General features: G+C 43.8%; 1 protein-coding gene across 4 annotated transcripts in view; it reads right to left on the bottom strand.

Annotated features, from left to right (window-relative positions):
• The window catches only part of ATP10D (ATPase phospholipid transporting 10D (putative)), a 100,063-nt gene extending 96,093 nt beyond the window's left edge, over nucleotides 1-3,970 (bottom strand). The window contains exon 1 of one of the 4 annotated variants that reach the window (XR_005982953.1): nucleotides 3,375-3,684. The gene's annotated coding sequence lies outside the window, so the exon portion shown is untranslated. Of the gene's footprint in view, nucleotides 1-3,374; nucleotides 3,685-3,712 lie in introns of those variants that run through there. The other 3 variants (XM_041723854.1, XM_041723853.1, XM_041723852.1) reach the window with 3 other exon arrangements.
• Between the last annotated feature and the right edge of the window lie 14,152 nt (nucleotides 3,971-18,122).

The following is an 18,122-nucleotide window of genomic DNA, read 5'->3' as shown; positions in this document are numbered from 1 at the left end:
AACGTCTTTGGATAATTCAAAACTGATTTCCACCCTCTTTCTCATAAGCTGTTTTTTTTATTATTATTATTACCTTTCCTACATCAAAAGTTGAAGTTTTATAAATTTGTTTTGCTAACAGAAAAACACTCCTATCCCTCCTCCTCATTCAGAGAGGGCTTAAATGGAATAGGTTGATTTCAGAAAAAGAAATTAGGGAGTGTTTAATTAAGGCCTAGCGGCTTGAGCCCCAAGCAGATGTGATCAACAGGAAATGAAAAGGAATAAGGCTTTAATCAGTCCAGCACTGCTAATTATTTCAAAAAACAGCCGGAGGCAGAAGAGTGAATGTGACAGGAGTAAATTTTACCTTGGGATCTCCCTTATAATCCAAACATTCCCACCAGCAAATATAATCCAGAAACAATGATGACACCTGACATGGGATTACCCACCACAGAGGCTTTGTGAAAGAAGGGAGAGTTCACCTATGTGGTCTTCATTCTAGAATGAGCTGCTTTATTAGGACCGTGACTTGCTTTTCCTGATAACTCAAATGTATTTATTGTAGCAATTTTAGAAACTACAGATTAATACCAAGAAAAAAAAACAGAAATCATCCAAATATAAGTAACATGAACATTTTGGTTTTTCTCCCCCAATAAAGTAGTTTCTGTGCATAGATTGGATTTTTTTTTCAAAAGTAAGATTTTTAAACTTTTCATTCCTTCTATCATGAACATTTTTCTGTACCATTAAACAAAGTCTTCCTTCCCAACAACTTCACACATTTTAATTTACTTTTCATGTTTGTTAATACGATGTGTAAAAATGTGGTAACTTTTTTCCATGCTTAGGGTTCTCCTCCCAACCTTAAAAAAGTCCATTTTTCCCTTTTGTGGTTGCCTATTTATGTCTATTTTCCATTGGGCATGATTTTTCACATGGGTGTCTCTCTCTCACTGTATTTTATCGTATCTTTTGAAAAGGGCTTATAGTATGTAAAATGTAGACCATAAGAGTTTTAATTTCAGTTTGGGTATCTCTTGGTAATATTTTTCAAAACAGTATTTTCGTGATTATAAAAATAATAGTTGCCATAAAAGATTTGGGAATATGAGGGAAAATATTTTTAGAAAGCTCTAACTCCACCACCTACAAATCCAATTTCTTTTTCATATATGTCAGTGAATATACCCATTGATACAAACAGGAACTTGTAGGCAAACAGGAAGTACAACAGTCTTGTTCAACGTTCAATATTTGTTAATATAGAACAATGTCTGACATACAGGAAGAGTTTAATATGTGAGAAAATTCTATTTTATATTTCAAAATTATCTTCTACACATTCAAGATACTAGTGTTAAATTTTGCTTTTTCAACCCAATACACTGCAAGGATATTTTTGAATCATGAAATGTTTTTAAAAACTATTTTTGAACTGAATTTTATCAACATAGATATATAGTACATTAAGTATTTTGCTATTGGGGGCTTAATTATGTTTCTTTTTCTTTCATATTACAGATAAGATGGTAATGGACAGATTTATAAATCTTCATATAAAATTCAGATGATTTCCTTGGTATGTATTTCTAGACCCAGGATTATTGAGTCAAAGCCTGGAAAGATTTACAGGCTTTAATATATTTTCCCATATTATTACATCCAATTGCTATAAGAATACACCCTCCATTTAGAAGCATAAAGAAAGATTCCATGAAGGCTACACGTATTCTACACAACTAGTACCATTATTACTTCTTACTCTAATAGTGCCACTAGGTCCATGAAAAGGACCATGTTTCTGTGGCTAAGAGGATTCCTAAAACAAACAAACCCATCTAAGATAACAGGAAGGGAATGTCTTCAAGAGCATACACTCACTTCAAACCTCTTCTTACGCAACAAGGAAAGCTACTCAGCTGCTCTAACTATGGCCCAGAAATGGTGATAGCATCCAGCACACACACTGTTCCAAGAGTTGATCAACAGATTCTCCTTTTTTTCAAGCACTGACAAGAGATTAAATGTATCTTCACCAATGTGTTGGGTTTTGAGACTCCCCAGGTGATCCTGCTTGTAGCATTTTCTTTGCTTTCCCTTCATTAAAAAGACTTCTTCTAACTAGATCAGCCTTCAACATGTGCACATTTTTACCTCTTAATCTAAAAACTGAAAGAAGTTTGTCTAACCAATGAGTCATTTCCTTCATTTCACTGACATCAGAATAAAAAAACAACCTATTCCATTTCTATTTAGATTCACTAAGTAATTGTACTGAAGAAGTATTTGGTTCCTGCTATGCAAAGGTCAGGCATTCCTGAAATCCTGTGTTGTTTTTTTAAGATTTTATTTATTTGAGAGAGAGAAAGAGAGAGAGTGCACTCAGGAGCATGAGCAGAGGGAGGGAGAGAAGCAGACTCCACGCTGGGCAAGGAGCCCACAAGGGACTGGATCCCAGGACCCCCAGGGATCATGACCTGAGCCAAAGGCAAAAACTTAACCAACTGAGCCACCTAGGTGCCCCTTGAAACCCAGTTTTAGACTGCTTGGATTTCCCATTTCTCAATACAATTTAACAAATGTTACATCATCAGTGTCATTTTTAAAACTCCCCGAAACTTTTTTGAACAGTTGCCTAGCTGCCTATGTTGAATACATGCAGTGTGGCCTCATTTCGATAAAAACAATCTATCTCAAAAAAAAAAAAACCACCAATCTATCTCAATGCAGGTATGTAATACCCATTTGTAAGGACACCAAGAAGGAGCAGACATCACTTCTTCCCGTGGCTTGACTCACGCTGGGGAAATGAAGCAGTTGAAGGTGGTGAGTTGAAGGTGTAGTAGTTACAGGTGACCATGTGTTATCAACCTGCTCTTAACAAGCCCCCCCCCCAAAAAAAAAGAGTTTTAGGACTTTTAGGATGGTACTCTTTGCAGAAATTTGACCTAGTAGATAAAAACTCCTATGCCCCCCGGAGTTTTCTGATAGAGCAATGGGATGGTTGCTGGATAAGGGGCCCCGATTCTTGGGCATCAGTGTTTGCAGGCGCTTCGGAGCCAGCCTCGCTGTCAGACCACAGAACAGGTCTTTCCTGCAAAGAACTTGCGCGCCAGGAGGCGGGAGGGCCCCGCGGCCTCCGGGGCAGCCCGGGCACCTGGGGCAGCCTGTCGCCAGGTGAGCGCAGCTCGGACGCGTCCCGGGCCCCGCCCTCCCACGGTCCCCCCGCGCGCGGGGACCACGGCGGGCCCGGTGGCAGCGCCCCCGCCATCACTAGGAGCGGGCCAGCTCCAGTGGAAACACCCCCTTCCTTCCCAGGGAAGCCCCGCGCCACCTGCGGGGTCCCCACCTGGACGCGCATCCTCCTCGCCGCGCGGGAGACCAACCTGGGCTCGCTCCCGCCACGGGAGTGCGCGTGCGCGGAGTCCACCTCCGCGCGAACCCCCGCGCGCTCGGAAGCGAGAGAAGCAGCTCCTCCTTCGAAATGGACATCCAGGGGCTGGAACCGCTCTGCCTCCCCGCCCCCCTCCTTGCTTTTCTTGCTTTTTTTTTCTTTTTGCTTTTTTTGCTTTTTTTTTTTCTAGCTCAACCACAGCCCTCGAGGCCACTTCCGAGGCGCTTCGGGGGGCCCCGGGAGCAGCCGTCGGGGAAGCGGGAGGGGAAGGCGGGGAGCAGCGGGGGAAGTGACCCGGGCCGGGCCGGGGCGCCCGCGCGTCCCGCTTACCGGTGCTCGGTCCGCGCACATCCCAGCTCGGCGACCGCGACGCTCAGGCTGCGCGAGGGAAGCCGAGCACCGCCCCGGGGCGCGGAGGCGGCCGTGCTTCTGCGCCCGCCATCGGCTCCTGCGGAGGCGCGAGGGGACGGGGAGGGGGGATCAAGTCTCCGAAGACCGGCCCCTAGGCGGGTTGCGGGAGCCCGAGCCCGCCCGCGACCCCTCGGCCTCCTCCGGGTCCGCCTCCCGGCCCGCCTCCTCCTCCGGCCCCGCCCCGCTCCCGCCAGCAGCCAATCGCCGGTCGCCCCGCCCCCGTGACGTAGGAGGGGGCGTGGTCTAGGAGGCCGGCGTCCCCGCGGCTGCTGGAGCACCGGGCCCGGCAGGTGCCGCGCTGGCCCCGGGCCCTGCGGGTCACCCCGCGCGCGTCGCCTAGACCTCAAATGCCTGGCAGTTATTTGTTTATTTCTTTTTTTAGAGCGCAAAGGGATCGAGTCTAAGCATTTAATGGTGTCCTTTTATAACTGGGAGAGAAATTGAGAAAAAGACCACAATTTGGATTTGCCCCCACGCCTGCCTTCACTCAGTCTGCACGGTGCTTTGTGCATATATACCTGCCGTGGTCTGTTAGCTTTTAAAACTCAGGGATTAAAAAAATAATAATAATAAAAAATAAAACTCAGGGATTTACATTTTTTTTCCTTCTAAATAAATTACAACCCAGTTTGGTCTCTCAAAACTTCTGACCTCGGGGATCCCTGGATGGCTCAGTGGTGTAGCGCCGCCTGCAGCACGGGCTGTGATGCTGGGGACCCGGGATCGAGTCCCACGTCGAGTCCCACGTCGGGCTCCCTGCGTGGGGCCTGCTTCTCCCTCTGCCTGTGTCTCCGCCTCTCTGTGTCTCATGAATAAATAAAATCTTAAAAAAAAAAAAAAACCCTTCTGGCTGACTAAGTGCTTTGAGAAAGGAAAGGAAATTGAGAAAAGACAGAAGCAATCGTGGCAATACTGAAGACCAAAACCTAATGATCACTGGCTGCCACTGAAACAAAAAGCCTCCCCCCCCAACTCTTTTGTACATCTTACGTTTTCTCAAAAGTGCAGCCCAAGTGAAGGAAACTCAAGGATCCTATAACGTTTCCCTAGCAGCGAGGAGGTCTCCAGGGCAGATTCAGGGATCCGCTTGGGAGGCTGGCAGACTCTCCCAGACCAGGCCAGGGAAGCCAAACCAGCTCCTGCACCCGCGGAGATGGTGCCTCTCCCAGCGGGGAGGAACGAGTTCTGGGTGTGGCTTGCTCTGATGTCTGAATCTAGAAACCTCCTTCTGCAGGCAAGGGCTAGTCTCTAGAGTTTACTCAACTCTGGGAATACATCCAGCTTCACAGCGCAGACACTTATGGACGTGGGCTCTGAAATGCGTGGCCTTGGTAGCATGCTTTGCAGTCCTTTGAGTATCCCCAACGTGATTGAAGATCAAATTTTCTATCTGATAGCCAGTCTTCCTGAGCACACTTAAAATTTACAATGGGCCTCCCAGAGCTTCCCCAGGCAGCTGCGAAGCTGCAACCTGGGTGGAGGGCCTCCCCGGGAGGACTCCTACCACGACAGCTCAGGCAGGGGCTGGTATCTGCGGCCTGCTGGGATCGCTTCAATCAGGGGTTCTAAACAGCTACACAGTCAGAGTCAACTGGGCAGCTTGCTGATGCCAAGGCCCCGCCCAGGTCAATTAAACTGGAATCTCTGGAAGTGAGGCTCTGGCAATTTTTCTTTCTAGCTGTCTGAGTAATTTGAACCTGCAACAAGGGTTGAGAATCTCTGGCTAAGATTTAAATTATTGCCTTAGAGAAGAATCTACATAATAGATGTTTTTAAAAAATGCAGTAGCAGAATGATGTGAAATATTTTGTAATATAACTTAACCTTATATATGCTTCATATATTTTATATGAATATAGAAAATTTCTGGTAAGATACGCATCAAAATTATTCAGAAGGGAAGGATGGCAGAGTGAGGAGGGGACGTTATTAGCTTTCTATTCGTGTCTGTATCATTTGACAAGGAAAGGCGCGTGTACCCCATTTATAATTTAAATATATTCAGTCAAGTTTTAAAAATTCATGCTTATGAATGTCATTGCAAACAGCCACTATTAAAGTGGGCTTCAGTTTCTTTTTGCAAATGTGCCTCTAATATCTAATTTTCTCCTGAGGATTATTTCTGTTTTGTTTTTAAAAAAGAAAAGATCCATAAAACTCTTTAACACATTAGCTACCAAAACATAAGCATTAATCTACACAGTCATTCCCAAACTTGATATTTACTTCCTTATAATTCATGTAATGTACCTATCATCCGATAAATTTTTTAAACTAATATTCAAAGTATAGAATATAGATGTAAGGAAACTTCATCTTTTCCAACTAGAAAATTACTTGTAATTAGTATCTTAGTACTGATAGCTTCATAATTAATTCCCAGTAGGTGGGATCCCTGGATGGCTCAGCAATGTAGCACCTGCCTTTGGCCCAGGGCATGATCCTAGGGACCTGGGATGGAGTCCCACATCGGGCTCCCTGCAGGGAGAGCCTGCTTCTCCCTCTGCCTGTGTCTCTGCCTCTCTCTCTCTCTCTCTCTCTCTCTCTCTCTCTGTCATGAATAAATAAATAAAATCTTTAAAAAAATTCCCAGTAGGAAACATGGCATAGTGGCCAAGTGCCTAGGTTTGACCTGGCTTTAAATCTTAGCTTTGCACAATTTTAGATAAATGATGGAGGGTGCCATCTCTAAGCCACATACATAAAATGAATCCAATAATATCTACCACAGTGTTACTAAAATTACACCAAGTCATATAGCTGCTTCACTAAGGGCTTCTCACTGTGTAAATAACAGGTGCTTAATAAGTGATAGTTATTAATCCACTGACTTCTATTTTCCTCTCTTAAACATACCCAAAGATTAGCATGGAAGCAATGGACTAAGAATTTATCAGGAAACATTTTTATAAAACAGTAAGTATGATTCTTCCTATGACTGTTGATACTTCTTATCCACTTATGCATGCGAAAGAGCAACATTCATTCTTTCAGGTCACTGCTTTAGCATAGAACATGGAAAACAATTTTTTTTTTGTTTGCCTCAAAATATTTTACATATAACAAGTGTTTCCCAACATGACACACAAGCTGTTTCTGATCCATAAACAACCATTTCTTTCTCTCTATACTTCTTAACAGAGTATGACTCAGGCAGAGATGAGGATGTTTCCCAGGATTGGCTTCCTGACCAACTTTTAGACAAAAAGGGGATGGGTCAGTGCCTCAAGCAATAAAGACTTATCTCTTACAGATGAACCCTGATTTTAGTAATATCTTCCTGCATTTTTTTTCTTTCCTTTTTTCCTTTCCTTGACGTTTACTGAGCGTTAGTAAAACGTTGCTATGTTAGGCACTACTCTAAGTGGCACTATTCACATCTGTTACCGCACTTAATCCTCTTGTCACCAAAGTTGGAGCAAACTCAAGTGTGAAGGATGAGAAGTCAGCCAAATGAGAGGGTAAATAAGGGTGAGACTGTTTCAGACGGAGGAAACCTTCTGGAGGTGGAGCAGCTATCACGTTTGGGATTTCTAGGTCATCTTCATGTGACAAGCATGGAGATTTTCACAGGACACTGGAGGCTTTGGTCTGATTAGGATGGCCATCTGCACCATGGTTTGACATTTCTGGCTCATATTTCGGGGGTGTCCTAATGACCATAGTCAACCCTCTGTTCCATTCTTTTTCCTACCAAAGGTCCACACCTCATCAATTTCCAACCCTGAAGCTGGGTTCTCCTTCTCCCAGCTGTTTCTCCTCCTTCTGTTCCCAGCTGTTTCTCCTCCTTCTGTTCCCAGGTTGTGTCCGCAGCAGAATGTTATGATAAGAAGCTAATGGAAGACTGTAGTTAATGGAGTCCACATTCTTGATAAGCAAACTTTCTGTTTATTGCTGAGCAATTCCTTATCATTCTCAGCCAAGCCCTCCTCTTCTGACAAACACTGACTGAGCACCCACCAGGTGCCAGGACCAAACAATCTCAGCCTGGACTCACCACCTTCACTCACCAGAAGCGAGTGCACAGCATGCTCAGATGGATCTAAGCACCATGATGTGTAAATCTCAGTATTTACACACACACACACACACACACACACACACACACACACACACACACTGCATTTCTGCATTTCTATGTAAGCAGTCTTCCCTCCTTTAAAGAAGTTCATTTCTCTACAGAGTTGAGATCTCTGGCCACTGGCTCTTGCCCCTTCCACAGCCTTATGTTTGCAGTTATTGCCTCTTTATACCTTTACTCTGTTTCTCTTCATGGATTCTTCCCCTGAACCTACAAATATTTAATTTAGAGATAAATATATATGTTCTACACACCGAGGAGGAGGAGATGAAAGAAGGCAGGAAGGGAGGGAGAGAGAGAGAGAAGGAAGGAGGCTCATGAAAAGAAAGGAGGGGAAATGACAGAGAAGGCTTTCTTTTGATCTTGCTATTGTTTCAGATGGAACTATGGCTTTATCTCTCTCCTTAACCCCATTACTGAAATTCACTGGAATTCACTCAATCACTTGCTGACTCCGTAAGCCCCACACTCTGATTTCACTGTCCCTTTCTCCTCTGAACTTATCAATGGTCACAGTTCCAGTTGTCAGATTCAGTGGTTTCTCTCCATGCTACTGGGAACTCCTCTCTTGGGGACTGCTAGGATACTTCCTGGTTCTCTTTTTAATTGTTTAAATTTAAAAAAAAATTTTTTTTAAGACTCTTGTCTGGCTCATCTGCATCCTTCTTTCGGTGTTAGATATATGTACTCTCCCAAGGACTGCTCGTTCACTTTCATGATGTGGTTATGGTCTCTAGCCTGAGGACTTTCCAACTTTCTGCCCTCTCCTGAGCTTCAGGTGTGCATTTCCAACTGTCTGCCAACCACCTCCTCCTCTTGATGGCGGTGGCATCTTGGTACCTCCAATGCCGCGTGCCCTTCTCTCCACACCTGCTCCTACCATCTCTCCTTCCTCTTTGCCTACCAGGCTCTGCTGTGGGGCCACGCCTTTGTCGGTCTGGCAAGCCAGGTGGGCAGCACACCAGAAGCTTACTGCCATGGGAGATCTAGGAAGACCTCGGGAGTTAGTTACTTCAAGAAGAACTTTCAGGCTGTTTTAATTGGCCCAGCAAAAATCTTAATCATCGTAGGGGCTGGATGACTCTAAGAAGAGCATGTTCTTTGTTTAGAATCATCTTTCCCTTCTCTAAGTATCACCAAAGAACCTTTGCCAGTTTGTGAAATGCTAATACCACAATGTCTACTATAGAGGTATGAAACAGGTGTTACGGGGTCTAAGAGACGGGGAATTCATTTTTCTCATGGGACAGGGGATCTAGCAAAAGCTTCATATGGCGTTGTCACTTGAGTGGGGCTTCTGAAATGTGTAGGAATGCCCTGGTGGAAAAATAAAGGAAAGGCCTCTAGCCAAATACCAAAACAGCAGGCAGGTAAGAAGAAAAGCACAAATACATTGGAGTATATGGCACACTTGAGAATTGGTTAGTTTTTGTGAGACCCATGCAGAGTAGAGAAGGAGAGAAAGAGTATTAGGACTCCACCATACAGGTTTCTGTGTGGTCAGTCCTGTGCCATAATAAGCTAAGCATGCTGGACAGGATGGACACTGCAGGGTGAGAGAGAGAGAGAGAATAAAGAGATGGAATCCTGAGGCAAAGCTCTGGCAGTGGTGTGGAAAGGAAGGCATGCACTCAAGAATCTTCGCAAGGTCAAATCATCCCTGTTGAGAAAAACAAGAAGCGACAGGGCTCCGTCCCACACCAGAGGTTGTGTGGCTGGTGGGAGTATAATTGCTCTGCAGTCACAGGGCCACTTGGAGGATCCCGAACTGCAGGAGAGAGAGCCCTGACCTGGACAGGCTGATTAGCAGAACCCTGGGAGCTGTGTTTTTGGTCTGATAGATGATACATGTCTTGAATGGTGAGAGGACGTGGCATTACTCCATTAAGTTAGGAGCTTCGTTAAGCCGGTGCAAATGTCCAAGGTTCCATGACCTTCCTGTCATCTACTGGGTGAAGGGCCAAATCTCTTCTTCAAAGGATTTGCCAAGGAGCTTCTCCTTCTCTGGGGGGATGTGTTCTGAGATCCTGGACGTGCCAATACTTTGAAGCCTATATATACTATATCATTTCCCTACGTATCCAGGCCTACAATAATGGTTAATTTCCAAATTAGGCACCGTAAGAGGTTGACGACCATAACTAATAATAAAATAGAATGACAATACCCTGTAATACGAGCTGTGCAGAGGTGGTCTCTCTGTCACAGTCTTCCCGTCCTGTACTCGCCCTTCTTCTTCTTGTGATGAGGTCAGATGACAACATACCTCCATGAGGAGATGAAGGGAGGTGAATGACGTAGGTGGTGACATAGCATCAGGCCACTATTGCCCTTCCGACTGTATATCGGAAGGACCTTCTGTTACTGGACCACAGTTGAACCCCAGGTAACTGAAGCCATGGAATGCAAATTCCCAGTTAAGGGGCATGTACTGTACCAGAAAAAAAAATCACAATAGAAACTCACCATGACCAGGGAGGAGCCCACAGAGGACTTTAAATGTGCTGGGGACGTTTATTATTAAGCTCAAGCGTGGTATATAATAGCCAGGATTCCACAGAGAACAGAACCAACACGATGTACATAAATAAATATTGGGAGAAAGAGAGAAACTTTAAGGAAATAGCTTGCCCAGTTGGGGGGGTGGTGGATCCAAAACCTGCAGCAGGCTGGAGACCCGTGGAAGCGTTGATACTGCCGAGAATTGCTGATACTGTTGAGAATTGCTGAGTTAAATGGATTAAAGGCTAAAAAGTCAAGTGCTGAAGGGAAAAGAGTGGGAGCCATGAGGAAGGAGAAGCTGCCAGATAGAAGGTGGGGAAGAATCTCGATCTACAGATTTTTTTTTTTAAAAAAAGCACTCCCATGATTTCACAACAAAACCAAATGAAGTCTCCCCAAATTCCAACAAACTAACTCACACTGCTTGTTGGAACAAGTGCAGGGCAAACGTCTCTGTGGCTTCCTCTACTGTCATAACTGGCTTGGGATAATACAGTAAGAGACTTTGGGGCCGGAAGTCACATTTGAATGGACCTAGAGCGATGAGGTGGCTGGCAGGACCTTTTCAGGCCATTTGTGGATTGCAGTTGTGGGTATTTTTTTCTCAGTAGCTGCAAGATGGAGTGGAATTTGGACCTGAGCATTCCTTCTGGAAGAAGAGTGTGCTGAAGGATGTAGTTTCCATCTCACTTGCTGGCTATCAACACAGGCTCTGCAGGGAAAGCTGCAAAATACTCTCACCATCCCCAGAACTTTCTCAAGCCCTTTGCTAGCTTTCCTCTTTGGTTCTTCCAAGTACCCAATCCCCTCATGCTAAACTTTGCTGTGGAAGCTCTTTGCTGAGACCCTTCTTTGGCAGCAGCGCCTCTGGACCTAACCTTATTTACCCCCCTCAAGGGGGTTCAAAATTACCTATTTATTTGACTTTGACCAAGACTGCCTTCACAAATATCTCCAGGCTTGACTAGACCTTAGAGAGGCTGCTTCCTGATGCATCCTCCCGACCTCCACTTTCCTAGGGCGTTTTCTTTAGAAAACTTGTAATTATAATAACTTTTCCCCTTTGAGATGGAAATCTTTTAAGAAGTCTCTCACCAGTGTTACAATTTAGGAACGTCTCTCTCAAGAGTTTGTGATTCATGTCTCTGAAGTGTAATCACCAAAGGAGATAGCAACCCTATGTCTGTCACCAATGGAAGGGCCCGAGCCAATTCCAGTAGGTGCCTTACTTCATATCATAAACCTGTGTCCTGTTACCAAAGACACAAGAAAGTACTTTTCCTTTGCATAGAGCCAATAAGCAGGTAGAGAGATGGCCTGTGTTCTCATTCACACACCAGCACTTAAAAACGCTCTCACTCTGTGTTTGGGTGGAGTTCTGATCTCTCCCCTACTTGAGAGACTTCCTTACTTATCTAACACTACTCAGTGCAACTTCTGCTTTGACACTTCCAATATTCTCCAAATTAAGATTCCTGTTTCGGGATCCCTGGGTGGCGCAGCGGTTTAGCGCCTGCCTTTGGCCCAGGGCGCAATCCTAGAGACCCAGGATCGAGTCCCACATCGGGCTCCCGGTGCATGGAGTCTACATCTCCCTCTGCCTGTGTCTCTGCCTCTCTCTGTGTGTTACTATCATAAATAAATAAAAAAAAAATTTTTAAAATTCTTAAAAAAAAAGATTCCTGTTTCATAATGGTTCTTCAAGTGAGATCTCAGGAGGTAAGTAATCAGACTTCAGTAATTTCTGCTATTGCATAATTGCTATTACTCTTTCTTGAGACTCGTAGGGGCTTTGCATATGTCTTTTTTTTCCTTTGGTTTTTTTTTTCTTTTTTTCTTTGCATATGTCTTAAACAGATATTTGTCAACCCATGTGTGCTTCTGAGCTCTTTTCAAGCAATGTAACAGCAGATAATTTATGTTTGAGACAATCGGGCAGAGATCTTTTTGGTCAAAGAAGTACTCTTGGACCATGCTCTAAGGCTTTAATCTCATAGTTCTCAAGTTCGGCTACACATTACAATCACCAGGGGAGGCAGCCCGGGTGGCTCAGCAGTTTAGTGCCACCTTTGACCCAGGGCCTGATCCTGGAGACCTGGGATCGAGTCCCACGCGGGCTCCCTGCATGGAGCCTGCTTCTCCCTCTGCCCCTCTGTCTGTCTCTCATTAATAAATAAATAAAATCTTAAAAAGAGTCACCAGGGGAGTTGGAAAAAAATGTTGCTGGCTTGTATCCCTAGAAATTCTGACTTAAGTGTTCTAGGTATGATTTGGTCATAGGGATTTTGGAAAACTCCTCAGTTGATTCTAATTTGTAGTCAAGGTTGTGAATCACAGCTGAAGCTCCCCATAGTGTTGGGGTTTTTTTTTGTTTGTTTGTTTAAAATCACTCATTTTTCTGAATTCACCAAGCATTCGTGAGGAATCTCCTTCATGCCAGACACTGTCTAGAATACCAAGTGAATGTGTCATGGCCCCGGTTTTTCAAGGAGCTCTCAAAATAACAGAAGAGGTGCAATATAAGCAAGCAGCTGCCATGCAGTGCAAAGAGGACTATGATAGTTTGCTCAGAGTTGTGGAGACACAAGTGAGGCAGCAGTGAGAATTCTCTGGGGAGGTGTTTGGCTTCACTAGGCCAACTAGGTGTGCATGGAAGGAGCTGCAGGAAAAAGGAGAGAAGATTCCAGGCAAAGTAAACAATAAGAATAACAGAGTGATCAAAACCCCACCATTGTCTCGATGTTCTAAAGGTCCTAGTTACTGTGCTGGTGATGCGACAACGCTGGTCTCAACTGACCAGATCTCTCAGTTAGGAAGGGGTTGCCTCCACACTTTCCAAATCTTCACATTTTCTGTGAAGTTTTGTCCAAATCAGTGGATCTCAGTACGGGTTTACATTAAATCACATGGAGTGTTTTTCACACAAAATGTTGATGTTTTACTCTCAATGAAATTCCAATATTATTGGCCTATGGGGTGCGATCTATTATCTTTTATTAAAAGCTCCCATATGATTATTTATAAACAGACACAAGGGGCATTTTACAGGGCCATGGTTTCTCAAACTAAACTGTGGGGATGGTTGTACAACTGTATGAATTCAGTAAGTGCCACTAAACTCTACTTCAAACGGTGGGATTCTTTGATATGTAAATCACATAGATATTTAAAAAACAAAGCAAAATACGGATGTAGCACATTTAATGTGAAAGATCAATCACTCAAAAAAACTCCCTGGAGTGACTCAAATGTGCTGCCTTGATTAAGAACCACTGGCTGAAATTCCAAGAGCTCACAGATGTGGAGAATTTTCTGTACAGTGATTAAGAGAGGTGGCAACTGAGAAAAGAGGTCTTACAGGCACAGAATCTTCATCAGAAAGACTAATTGAGCACTTGACATGCCCGTCTAAAAGACTGCCAACCCCCGAGGATGCAGCGTGGATTACAATGCATCCCAGTTAAGTTCCAAAATTGCAGTTCGCTCAAGTATTTCACTTTAAACAGAACAATTTCAGAGCTCTTAATATATTGTATTCTTTAGTGAAATAACTGTTATGTGTGATCTCTATTGCCCTTTTAAAATCAAAATGATTGTTTGCTTCAACGATCACTTTCATGGAGAACTCAGATGGCGTAAGCCACAAGAATATTTTTTGATAAAACAATGGAATAAGGAGGTATTAAAAGCATTTTTAAATTACAGATAAAGTTCAGAAAGAAAAAGACCCCCAGTTTATTAAGCTTATTCACCAGGATAAAATGAGACATTTCTCCAAGTGACTTCTAAGACACTTTCTCTAGGCAGCCCAATCGGAGTTTATTTAGACAAGATTGAACACAGAACCTCTCCAGTCTTTACAAATTAGCTATTCATAACTTCTTTCGATGCATTAGAATCAATGCCAATATAACATTTCAATATTTCCTGTATGGTTATAAGATGATAATTAAACTCATTTAAACTTGAAGGCCCTTTCGTCTCAACAATTTATGGATGGGAATAATTTTAAATAGATTGCAATGCAAATCACTAAGCACATCCGCATTGTGACACATCTAATTATGATGAACAAATTAGTCAACATCAAGTCATAGGATAACCTGAATATCTGGTTTGGACTGAGAAAATAGATGTGGAAAGCTACAGACAATTTTTATTAAAGGCAGCTTTAAACTCTGAATAGTGAGTTAATGGCTCTTGATTCCTAGAACATTTGTCAGAAATTGTACTTACTGAAGCTAATGTAGTCAATTCCTGGGTATTAAAGTAGGGAGCCCCAGAATTTAGGGACAAGCAAAGGTAATCATCTAAAATTAAATAGTAAGACTCAACCCACCAGGATGGGGAATAGAAATTCCTAGAGTAACCCTCCAGAACAGAAGTATTTCCTAAATCTTGGTCAAGAATCTGTATGAAACACTTATAAGGTTATGGTATCTAGGAAAAAGGAGAGCCAAAGGGGCACCTGGGTGGCTCAGCGGTTGAGCATCTGCCTTTGACTTAGGGCTTGATCCCGGACCTGGATCCAGTCCCACATCGGGCTCCCCACAGGGAGCCTGCTTCTCCCTCTGCCTGTGTCTCTGCCCTTCTCTCTGTGTCTCTCATGAATAAATAAATAAAATCTTAAAAAAATAAAAAAAAGGGGTGGTCAAAGAAACAGCTTTTAGTTGTCAAGAGGAAAGGAGGCTTTGTCTTTATTTTTTAAGATTTTCTTTATTTGAGACAGAGCATGAGCTGGGGGAGGCACAGAGGGACAAGCAGACTCTCTACTGAGTAGGGAGCCCTACACGGTGCTCAATCCCAGGGCCCCAAGATCATGACCAGAGCTGAAGGCAGACACTCAACTGGGCCACCCAGGAGCCCCTAGAATGCTTTGTCTTTTCTTTACCTAGAAATGTTCCTGGAATGGAATGAGCCATTGTGGTTCATTACAATTTCAAGGCAACATTTTAGATCTATTCCATTTCTTTCATTTACTCTTATATTCACTGAGCATCTTTCTAATCCATGATTTGGTTAAAGGAATTTATGGGCCAAGAGAGAATGCCCTAAGGAGAAACAATTCTTATCCTCTGACATTCTGGTTTATCAATCAGTCTCTTGAGAGGTGGCTTACACAATAGAGATTTATTCCCACAGATCTAGGGACTAGAAATTAGAAACCCAGGTGTTGGCAGGTTGGTTCATTCTGAGAGCTGTGAGAGAAGGATCTGTTCCAGGCCTCTCTCCTCAGCTTGGAGAGCCAAGATATCTCCCTGTGTCTCTTCATATAGTCCTTCTGTCTACATCTGTGTCCAAATTTCCCCTTTTTGTAAGGGCTTTAGTCACCCTGGATTATGATGCATCATAACAACCTCAACTGAACTTGATAATCTCTAAAGAGACTTATCTCCAAATAAAGTCACATCCTAAGGTACTGGGGCTTGGACTTCAACATATGAATTTTAAGACGGGCACAATTTAACTCATAATGGAGAGGATAGATATTGAGGGACCAACAGCAGCCTCTGCCATAATGCCCAACTGTGTCTGAATGATTGGCACAATCGATCTTCCCCCCCGCCCAAATCAGTTTCTCATGGGAATTCACAGGGATGAATCAGCTCCATTTTTCTCTTGAACTGTCCTTATCAAGGCACCTCACCAGACCCATTAGCACAGGGCATGTGTGTATGTGTGTAAACGTAACTTTGTTTCCAGGGCTGTCTACTACTCATGCTCCAAGGGATACTAATACTGAAGCACGATCATAGTTAACCTGTACTATGGGCAAACTATGTTCCAGACACTGTGCTAAACACATTGGGTGCATTATTTCATTTTAACTTCGCAGCAACTTGATTATGTGGGCAGTAGTCTTAACCCTATCTTCAGTCAAGGAAACCGAGGTACAGAGAGTTTAAGCAATTTACTCAAAGACGCATGGCTAGTAAGTGATAGGGATACAAGTGGACTCTGACTCCAGAGCCCCTACAGCACACCATTCCTCAAAAAGTTCTCACCAACGTAGTACCTGTAGTGTATGACTCTATCCCTTGGTCAAGTCCCCAAACCTCCGCTGTCTGGGACAACAGATGCTTTACCTTGTCTTCCTGCCTGCATTTTGTTTCTATTATCCTCTTTCTCTTTCAAGAGCATCCAACCCGGGGAATCCCTGGGTGGCGCATCAGTTTGGCACCTGCCTTTGGCCTGGGGCATGATCTAGGGGTCCCGGGATTGAGTCCCACATCGGACTCCCTGCATGGAGCCTGCTTCTCCCTCTGCCTGTGTCTCTGCCTCTCTCTCTCTCTCTCTCTCTGTGTGTGTGTGTGTGTGTGTGTGTCTATCATGAATAAATAAATAAAATATTTAAAAAAAGCATCCAACCCACCATAAATTCCATTGATCTTAGTTCTAGAGTACCCTTTTTTTTTTTTTTTGAGGTTGTAAACATGTGTTCGTCCTTTTTCAGTGAAGTATAATTAACATTCAGTGTTAGTTTCAGGTGTACAATATGATTCAACAACTCCATACATCACTCAAAATATCTTTCGAGTCTTTCCTTTTGTATCTGGTTGCCATCGCCAGCGTTCATCATCTAGGCTCCCAGAGTTCTACAGTCTGTGCATGCAAATTAGATCATAGGAACTTTAATGCCTACATTAGCTGAGATTAGTTTGGAATAGCCTCCAGATGGAGTCTCTTGCTTTCATGCTTGTACCCGAGAGCTGGTTTTCCAAAGTCTATCTGCTTTCTCGAGTATCACCATTAAAAAAATGCAGACTAGCTCATGTCTATGTGCTGATTAAAATCCCTGCCTATGTCTCTGACATCATCTCTGAGTAAGAGACAGGCAGGGCTAGGCAGGAAGAGACAGGTAGGGGGCGGTGGAATCAGGCTTACAAAACAAAGTCCCCAAATGCTGAGATGTAAGGAAACCAGAGATAAGAAAACAAACCAGACCATCCTGCCCTAGGTATGGGTAGAAAAGATAACATATTTTTTTATGATGGTCACCTGTGACCAACAAAGAATAACCAGACCCAAAAGGAAGCCATTAAAGGTGGTATCACCAGACCTTACTCAAGCCAGAACATCACAAAAATGATAAGGTCACAGGCTCCCTGGTCAGTTTAAATAAAAGCCTGTCCGTGGAGGCCTATGCTGGCAGTCCTGTCGGGACCCCTCTCACTCCCGAGAGCTCTCTCTGTATCCTACTTAAGAAACTTCTATTGCTTTACTCATTCTCCTTTGTCTGCGAGATTCATTCTTTGACTCCGTGACACCAGAACCTAGCTCTCCCGCTTCCCTCCCCACCTCACTTGCCTTGCTCACTACGTCTGGTCTGACCACACACAGGCCTTTGGTTATTATCCTGAGTAAGGCCGGCTTTCTCCTGCTTCAGGGCCCCTACATTCTCATCGCAACTCTCATTCCCCAGATGTTTGCCTTCATGTCTCCTACTCCTCCTTTATGCCTTAGTGTAAACGCCACTTCTTGGCAATGTCCCCCTTGACCAATCTCAAGCATATGTCCATCCTCCCTCTCTCTCGATTACATCACGCTGCTTCATTTCCTTTAAGATGCTTCTCCCCAGCTGACATGATCTTGTTTGCTTACTTGTTCATTATTGGAGGCCCCGACATACACAACCAGAAGGCAAGTTATTGTTCACCGCCACCAGTGTCAGAGCCAGGAGAGTATCTAATGCGCGGTAGATGTTTAACCAGTAATTGTTAAAGAATGAGTAAAGGAATAAGCCTC

Source organism: Vulpes lagopus, chromosome 12, assembly GCF_018345385.1.
Source record: "Vulpes lagopus strain Blue_001 chromosome 12, ASM1834538v1, whole genome shotgun sequence".
NCBI classification, from domain to species: domain Eukaryota; kingdom Metazoa; phylum Chordata; class Mammalia; order Carnivora; family Canidae; genus Vulpes; species Vulpes lagopus.
The sequence above is the reverse complement of the archived record's forward strand: the minus strand, read 5'-3'. Positions and strand labels throughout refer to the sequence as shown.